We start from the raw sequence: 7,977 nt of genomic DNA, 5'->3' as shown, positions 1-7,977 counted from the left end.
GTTCCTTGCAATTCCCCACTCACCTACTCATTAACTCACTGCCCTCTCCTACCACTCTACTCAAACACACACACATTCACTTCCAGTACCACTTACTCTCACAAACCAACACAAATAGCTTACTTTGTATACCACCTGTATAATCCTCCCAGCTTCTCTGCACCATCCTTCCACCGCCTGGTCTCTTGGTCCACTTCTGACTCCTCTGACCTCACCTGAAGAACCCACAGCTTCCTTTCTTCCCATGGGCTATCTTTCCATACTGGTTCCCCGACGCCGATCTTTCTTTTTTCTGCCATGCTGAACGTTGGTAAACACATCAAATGATACAAACGGGGGTCTAAAACCTGACCCCTTTCTCATGTGCGGGGCCACTGGGGTTCTGGAATGTCGGCCCCTTATTGGTGCGTTATGGTGCTTATATCCCAGTTCGTGTGAGGGCCTTGTCAGTCTGTCAGTCCAATCTCTCCCCATGTAAGCACAATGTATTTGGAGTGCTCTGTGTGCATGCAGTGCTCCGCTGTCTCTGGGTCGAGCAGGGGCTCCTCTGTATTACATTGTTAGTTGCAGTTCTCCAGGTCACGAAACGGTCTGTGTCCAGCCTGTAAACCACAACCGACATCCTGTAAATTACCGGATCCTGTTCGCCCGAGTTAACTTCGGTTCATTCTCGCATGGGGAATACTGGGAAATGCCGTTTTTTCAGAAAAGATAGAGAAAGACTGGCCAGCATCATGCAAGAAAGGGATTGGGTTATTGTCAGTGGCACTGCATGCAGGCAAACTAGCATTGCAAGAAAGGGCAGGGATCGGTGCCCTTACAACTGCCACCTCGCCCCTATGGGGTAGGACTGGCTCTGGCTTTCACCCTGGTATGCCTCTCACCACGGGATGGGCTGTCTCCCCATCCCCTCCTGGCAAGGTCACATGTCATTTCTGATTATTTCCTGGCTCGAGAATATTCAATTTAATCCGGGAGTGTAGAGTGGACACCATAATGATGGGAGCATCCTTTTACTAAGTGATTCTACTTTGAGGTGCTCCACTTGAATTTTAGGTCAGTTCCGAAAGAACTTGCCAGAGATTCTGGGGGTACATGTTTAGAGGGACTCAGAATGACAAGTGCCTCCTGCTCAAAGCTCAGTTCCAGTGGCACTTAGGGTCTAGTGGAGCTTCCCAAGTTGGGCAGAACTTTGTGAATCATGCCTTTCAAAGCATGTTTTCTTTCCTTGTTGCTTGGTACACTGGTGTGCTTGTTTGTATTTTTGTCAAGGTCGAATATAGCGGAAAGTAAGCATCTCACATTGAACAATAACTCTCCGGCCTAGTCAGCACCCTATGCTCACCCCTATCGACAGCAAAGAAGCCAGGGTGTATTGTCAACATACAGTAGATGAACGCACGTGTGATTAAGTACACATGCGTCATCAGTGGTCGAAGTGTACAAGAAGAAGTAGTGAAACTATGTTCCTCACTGGTCTGCCTGCACTCCAAACAAACCCCGCACGCCCGCTCCCACACACAATACAAACCCCCTAAACAAATGCACCTGCTATTTAAGGGAACGTTCAATGCAGTGCAGATTTCAACTTCTTCCTACACTTATTTTCAAACGAAACCATTTCGGAACGGTTAATTTTTAAAATAAAAGTATAGCAACAGTAAAACCTAATTTACAAAAAGTAGAGGAGCGCCACTCCCAGCCGCTGCTGCCCACTTCGAACACTGTGGTGTCATCAGACACGTTGCATAATCCTTGAAGTTGTTTTTCCCCAGTAAAGCATGATAGAAATCTCCCTTGGTCTGTTCCTTTCAACTTCTGAAATATTCTACATGATTGTGTGCAAAAATAGATGAGATTTTGAAGCGATGGCGCCATCTTCTGGTTATTTTGCACTCAAAAAACAATGTTTCATCATGACATGCTATCGTCCTGTTCGAAGGTCGATTGGAGACACAAGTTAATGCATTCCGGTTAATGGAATATGGAAGTTTCAGTGTTTCTTCACGTATAACGCTTCTCACTTTCTCCATTGAAAACTGGCTAATATGTTTGAAAGTCTCTTTATTAAATCGTTCACTGTTTGTGTATCCTTATTAAATGCAAGAATTGTCAATATTATAGAGAAAGATTAGGATTGTTGGGATGTAACATACCGTTAGGGAGATATTTCTTAAAGCCCATGGCCAGGGTCCCCTGGTATATCTTCCTGACTCAGGTACTATTAGTGACTCCCTTAAGCTCGTCCCGCTCTCCAATGTGTAGTCGTGGCAGAGCAGCCCAGGCCTAACTCAAAGGTGGGGAGGGGAGAGGTTCTCGGATAAAGTGCAAACTTTGTGTTAGACACCAAATAAGGGAAGTTCCACACACTATATGTGTATCAAACATATAATCTTTATATTAAGAAAAGGTGAAGAGAAAATATTACACAAACAAAACTTTGTAAGTCAGAGAGAACACAATGTAGCAAGCAAGTATCACTTTTAAATACAGTTTCTTTCAGAGTCAATAGAAACGTCCTTTACGAAAGAGAACCAGCAATACCAGGCAAGAAAATGCTTTTAGATTCAAATAGGCATGTTCTCCGAGTCCAAAAGGGACCAGTATTGCAGATAGGGGTTGTTAGGGGGTGAGGAAGGCGGAAAGAGGGTGCCTGGGCTTCCTGGGCTAGGCGAGTGCTAACGGAAGGCCAGGTGGACAAGTGCCAGCGGAATGCAGAGGGTGCAGGGGAATTAACGTCCACGTGCTTAGTGCAAGGAAGGGGCTGAATGGGCTCAATAGGGGTGCAAGCCCAGCCAGGTTAGTGCAAGGGAAAGAAGCATGGAAGGGCAAGTCCATGTTAGGGGGGAGGGGTCAGGAGAGATCAAGGTGCAGGGGTACTGGTGCCCTGTATGAATCAGAAGGAACCACGCAGCTAGTCATATGCGGCAGAAGGGGACATTAGCCAGTGAGGGGGAGAGGGAAGGAAGAACAAAAAAGGAGCGTCTTGAGAAGCTTCCGGAACTTAATGAGATTGAGCTAAAGTCTAAGAGGGGCAGGGAGGCCATTCCAGAGTGAGGCTCCTGCAGAAGAGAGAAATCTGCCCCCCGCTCTCTGCTTGGAAAAGCGTCTGATCTGCAGAGAGTTGGAGCTAGAAGACCGAAGGACTCTAGAAGGAGGTATTTAGGGAGAGGGCACTGCATGTAGTGGGGTCCTAAGCCCCAGAAAGCCTTGCGGACAATGTAGAGCGTCTTGAACTTGATCCTTGCAGCAACCGGGAGCCAGTGTAGAGATTTTAGGGCTGGAAAAATGTGGTCCCTGGGCTTGAGGCCAAGGATAAGTCTTGCAGTTCTATTCTGGATTCGCTGAAGGGGGTTAAGGGAGAATTTAGGCAAATTGAGGCAGAGGCTTTTGCAGTAGTTCAGCTTAGAGAGGACCAGAGCTCTGGAGACATTGAGTTTCTGGGGGAAGATGAGAAAAGGGAGAATGCCTCTGAGGAGGTGCAGCTGAAAGTGGGCCTTCTTAGCAAGGTCCGTGATGTGAGGAGAGAAGGAGAGAGAGGAGTCGAATATGACACCAAGGTTTTTTGCCTCACAAGAGGGCGAGGGGAGGCCATGAAGGGTGGCAAGAGAGTAGATGGGAAGGAGGGAGCTGGGGTCCCAATGAGAAGGATCTCAGTCTTACTGGTATTAAGGCAGAGCACATTAGCAGCACACCATCCCTGACTAGCAGTCAGACAGTCAGGAATGAGAGAGGAATAAGAGGAAGCAGTGGAGGGAAGCTTGAAGGAGAGCTGCGTGCCATCTGCAGAACACTGGAAGTGAGGGGAGAAGGCAAAGATCAAATGGGCTAGAGGGGCAAGGTAGATGTTGAAGAGCCACAGCGAGAGGATAGAGCCCTGAGGGACGCCACAGGTGGAGAGTGTGATGGAGTAGAGAAAAGGGCCCAGTTGAACCTGGGATGGTCGGTCAGAGAGGAAAGAGGTCAACCAGTCCAGTGCCTGGTCAGTGATGCCAAGGATATCACAGAGCCAATTCATAAGGGTGACATGATTGACTGTATCAAAAGCAGACGAAATGTCAAGAAGGATGAGAACGGAAGGAAGAGTTGGAATCGAGATTTGAGAGCAAGTCTTCATGCCACATCATAGCATATCATAGGTGTTCAGGAGCGCAGTTTCCGTGCCTCTGGATGCTATGAAGCCTTACTGGTGGCCGTGGAGACAAACACCAGATTCAGTGTGGTGAATCATTTGGGAGATGACCAGCTTCCCCAAGAGTTTGCCAGGAAGGTGGTAATGGAGATAGGGCAGTAGTTAGCCAGGCAGGAGAGGTCCGCAGAAGGCTTTTTGAGGAGACAGTGCAAAAGAGAGTGCTTGAGGAGTAATTGGAAGGAGTCAGTGGAAAAGGAGTGATTGCAGAAATTAGCCAAGGCTGGAGCAAGGGAGGCAATGTTGTCCTGGATAGTTCTGGAGGAGCAGGGGAGCACCTATTTGGAGGAGACTTTCATAGAGAGGACTTGTCTAGAGACCTCATCTGGTGATATGGGTGAGAAAGAGGAGAGTGGGGACAGGATGTTTTGGTTATGAAGTGAGAGGCCAGTGCAGTGCAGAGAGTCAGGGATGGCAGAGGAGAAGTAGAGACTGCATTGGGATTGGCAAGTTCCTGGCAGATTTGAACAGTTCAGCCATGTTGTTAGTGGCCCCGGAGATGCAGGCTTGGATATAGGCCTTCTTCTTTGAGTGGATGGAGAGTCTGCATTGCCTTTGGAGTAGGTGGCAGGCCAGTCTGTCAGAGGATGTGCTCGAAGCCTGCCACCTCCGCTCAGTAGCTCTGCACTTGCATTTCAGAGAGCCTAGGTTGGAACCATACCAGGTGTTGAGATTGGAGGCAGGCTTCATGCAAATCCTCATGACAGGGGCAAGGATGTCCAGAGTGTTGGAGATGGAGAGTTGAAGGTTAGCACGGGCAGCGTCAGTGTGAGAGTTAGTGGCTGGAGTGGGAGGGGGAATGAAAGTGGCAGCAAAAGCAGCAACCGACACTCGCTTCATTGGTCAAATGACAGAGAAGGAGACTGGCAGTGAGGCTAGAGGCTTAGCCGGGGGACCCAAGAGATCCAGGTGAGAGGACAGGAGAGCGTAATCAGACATAATCAGACCAGGGGAGAGGTGTAGTGAGAGGGTTGGAGATGGGGGTGTCTGCTGAGATGAGAGAATCCAATGTGTGCCTGGCTGAGTGTGTCAGACCGTAGGGAAGAATGGTGAGGGAAGAGAATCACATAGGCTGTGAAAGAGTTCAGAGGCCGCATCAGGGGAGTATAGGTGAATATTGAAGTCTCTGAGGAAGAGAAGCTTGGAGGTGGAGGCCAAGAGAGAAGAGGTGAGGTCAGACCACTCCAAGAGGAAGAGGGAGACTGGACCAGGGTTCCTGTACATGGTGGCAAGAGGCAGCGAGAGGATTGGAGAGACACCAAGCCTGTAGGCGTGGCATTTGAAGGAGTAGGACTGAGTGGGTATGATAGTAGCAGGGACCCATTCAGAGAGGATCAGGGCCACTCCGCGCCTAGACCGGTTAGGACTGGGTTTATAGAGGGTCTTGTAGCCCTTCTGGGAGGAGTGTATCAAAAATAGTGACAGAGCTGGCCGGGAACCTCATCTCAGTGAGAGCGAGAACGTCAAGGTCGAAGTCTTCAAGGAGGTGGCAGATGTCAAAGCAGTGTTTGATGGCAGAGCAAGAATTGAGGGTAGCTAATTGAAGCTGGTTGCCACCTTTGAATGTCTTCCGAGGAGGGGTAAAGAAATGTGGTACGCCCTTCGGTGGTGGCGAAGCGGTCAGAGGGGTGGCAAAAGGAGGAGTGGCAGGAGAAGGGAGGAAGTTGATGAGAGATGGAAGACGCCTATCAGGAAGGAGGAGGCTGGGCTGAGAGCCCTGGACCATGACAATGCCATTCTGGTAGACATTTGTTGTGACTCCCCGTCTTAGTGGTCGTCAATACCTCGAGAACGCTGTAAGCGTCCAAATGCCGGAGGTAGGACTGGACGTACTTCTCAAGTAGAGGAAGAGTTATTCCTATCAATGTACCCCAATGATTGTTTATGTGTACAACCAGAGGAATCAATCAATTGGAAGGTACAGGAACACGCCACTCGAAAACCACCAGCTGTAATATTGAAAGGACAGCGTGGTTAGTAAGACATACCAATAGTTTCCCCCAATACCACCTGAGAAGGTAGGAATGAGCTAACCTCTATGGTAAGTATGGATGCCCCAAGTCGAGCCAGTAATGCATGTGGTCAGGAGTCGCAGGGGTCCCTCTGTGTTCCCAATTCGACCAAGGATATCTAAAGATACAGGATTGTAAGTGAGACAGAAACATGGGAGGATTGGTAGAAGAATAAAATACAGAGCATAAGGTCTTATCAGGCATGAACAGCCGTGAAGCAATGTCAAACAGAAGTTTCAGAATCCAAGGCAGAACGTACGAAAAGGGAAGAGGTTTGTTATTGGGACCTGTCCCGAAGGCACGAGGACACCTGAGCATACGAGGTGGTGCAGTACAGCAAGCGTCTCTAGTCCGTGCACAGTAAACGTAGGTGAAAACAAGTAACAATCCAGAGTAATCCGTGCAGATGCAATGATCAGCAGAACGTCTCTAATGAAATGTCATGAAGGAAAACAGCAGCATGGGAATCCAAAGGACAGAAGCAGGTTGGCAACGTGCAGGCAGAAATGAGGCAAAAAGCAGCAAGCAAAACAATCCAGGGACGAAGCAGAAGTCGGCGTTGATCAGGCAGCGTGAAACAATACTTGTGACAAAAGGCAGTCTGTAAAGCACTCTGAGTTGGAAAAACACCTGGGTCAAACAGGTCCAGGGATGAAACAGGGGACGAGTCAGGGAATCAGAAAATCGGGTCAGTAATGTTGTATCCAGCAGAAACAAGGAAGGCGTAGAGTCACAGAAACAACTCTAATCAGAAGCGCTGCGTTGTCAGCGACGGCAATACTTATTTCCTGGGTCACGCAATGTTCTGCGCATCATGTGACCATGAGGGCCAGTCTTCTTATTGGATGCCGTACGTACGGCTATACGACTACGTGTATGCAGAGGCTCCCAACGTTGCCATGGCAACCTCCATGGCAGGAAGGGTTGTGCTCTCTGTATATGTGTGGAATGCTTGGCAAAGGAGTGGAGTTGAGGAGCTCTATGAAAAGAACCTTTCTTAGTATGTGGAGACTGCATAGAGCGTGTATGTAAAACCCTGGGCTCATGATTATGTGGATTTATGACAGCATCCTCCCCCAAAGGGCCCACCACACCCCGGGAAGCGTGGAATCGCCGTAGGAGCTGGGGGCGTTGATGTTAGCCAGAGGTTCCCGCGTTCTGTTCTCCGGACCATAACCCTTCCAGTCAAGTAGATAGTGAGGTACCCCCCTATGAATCTTGAGGTCGAGTATATCCTTGACCTAGTATATATCTGAACCAAGCACAGACACAGGGATGGATGGGATGAGAGGCAAGTGCCTGGAAGACGAGGCTTAAGCAAGGGGATGTGGAAGACAGGGTGTACTTTCCAGTGAAAAGGTAAGGGTAGGCATACCGCTAGAGGTTTAATGATCTCAGTGATCTCAAAAGGTCCCACAAAGCGTGGCAGCAATGCTTTGCAACCCAGAATATGGAGGTTCCTGGTAGCGAGCCAGACACACATTCCTATTTGGTAATCCGGGGCAGGCGCACGATGATGATCTGCGAAGGTCTTGGCGCGTTCTTGGGCCTTCGTCAGATGTTGCATGATCTCTTGATGTAGCCCAGTTAATTCCCTGACACAGGCCCGAGCAGCAGGATTGTCCAGGGGGAGAGCGGGATCCATGGGGAAAGCACGAGGGTGCTGTCCGTAGAGGGCAAAGAAAGGTGAAGAACCTGTGGAGGTATGAACCTGCGAATTCCGCAGACACTAACACGGAGAGCTAGGTTTCCTGATGCTGGAGAATGAGGCATCAG

The sequence above is a fragment of the Ambystoma mexicanum genome, chromosome 6q (genome assembly GCF_040938575.1).
Source record: "Ambystoma mexicanum isolate Mex_15411 chromosome 6q, UKY_AmexF1_1, whole genome shotgun sequence".
Lineage (NCBI taxonomy): Eukaryota > Metazoa > Chordata > Amphibia > Caudata > Ambystomatidae > Ambystoma > Ambystoma mexicanum.
The sequence above is the reverse complement of the archived record's forward strand: the minus strand, read 5'-3'. Positions refer to the sequence as shown.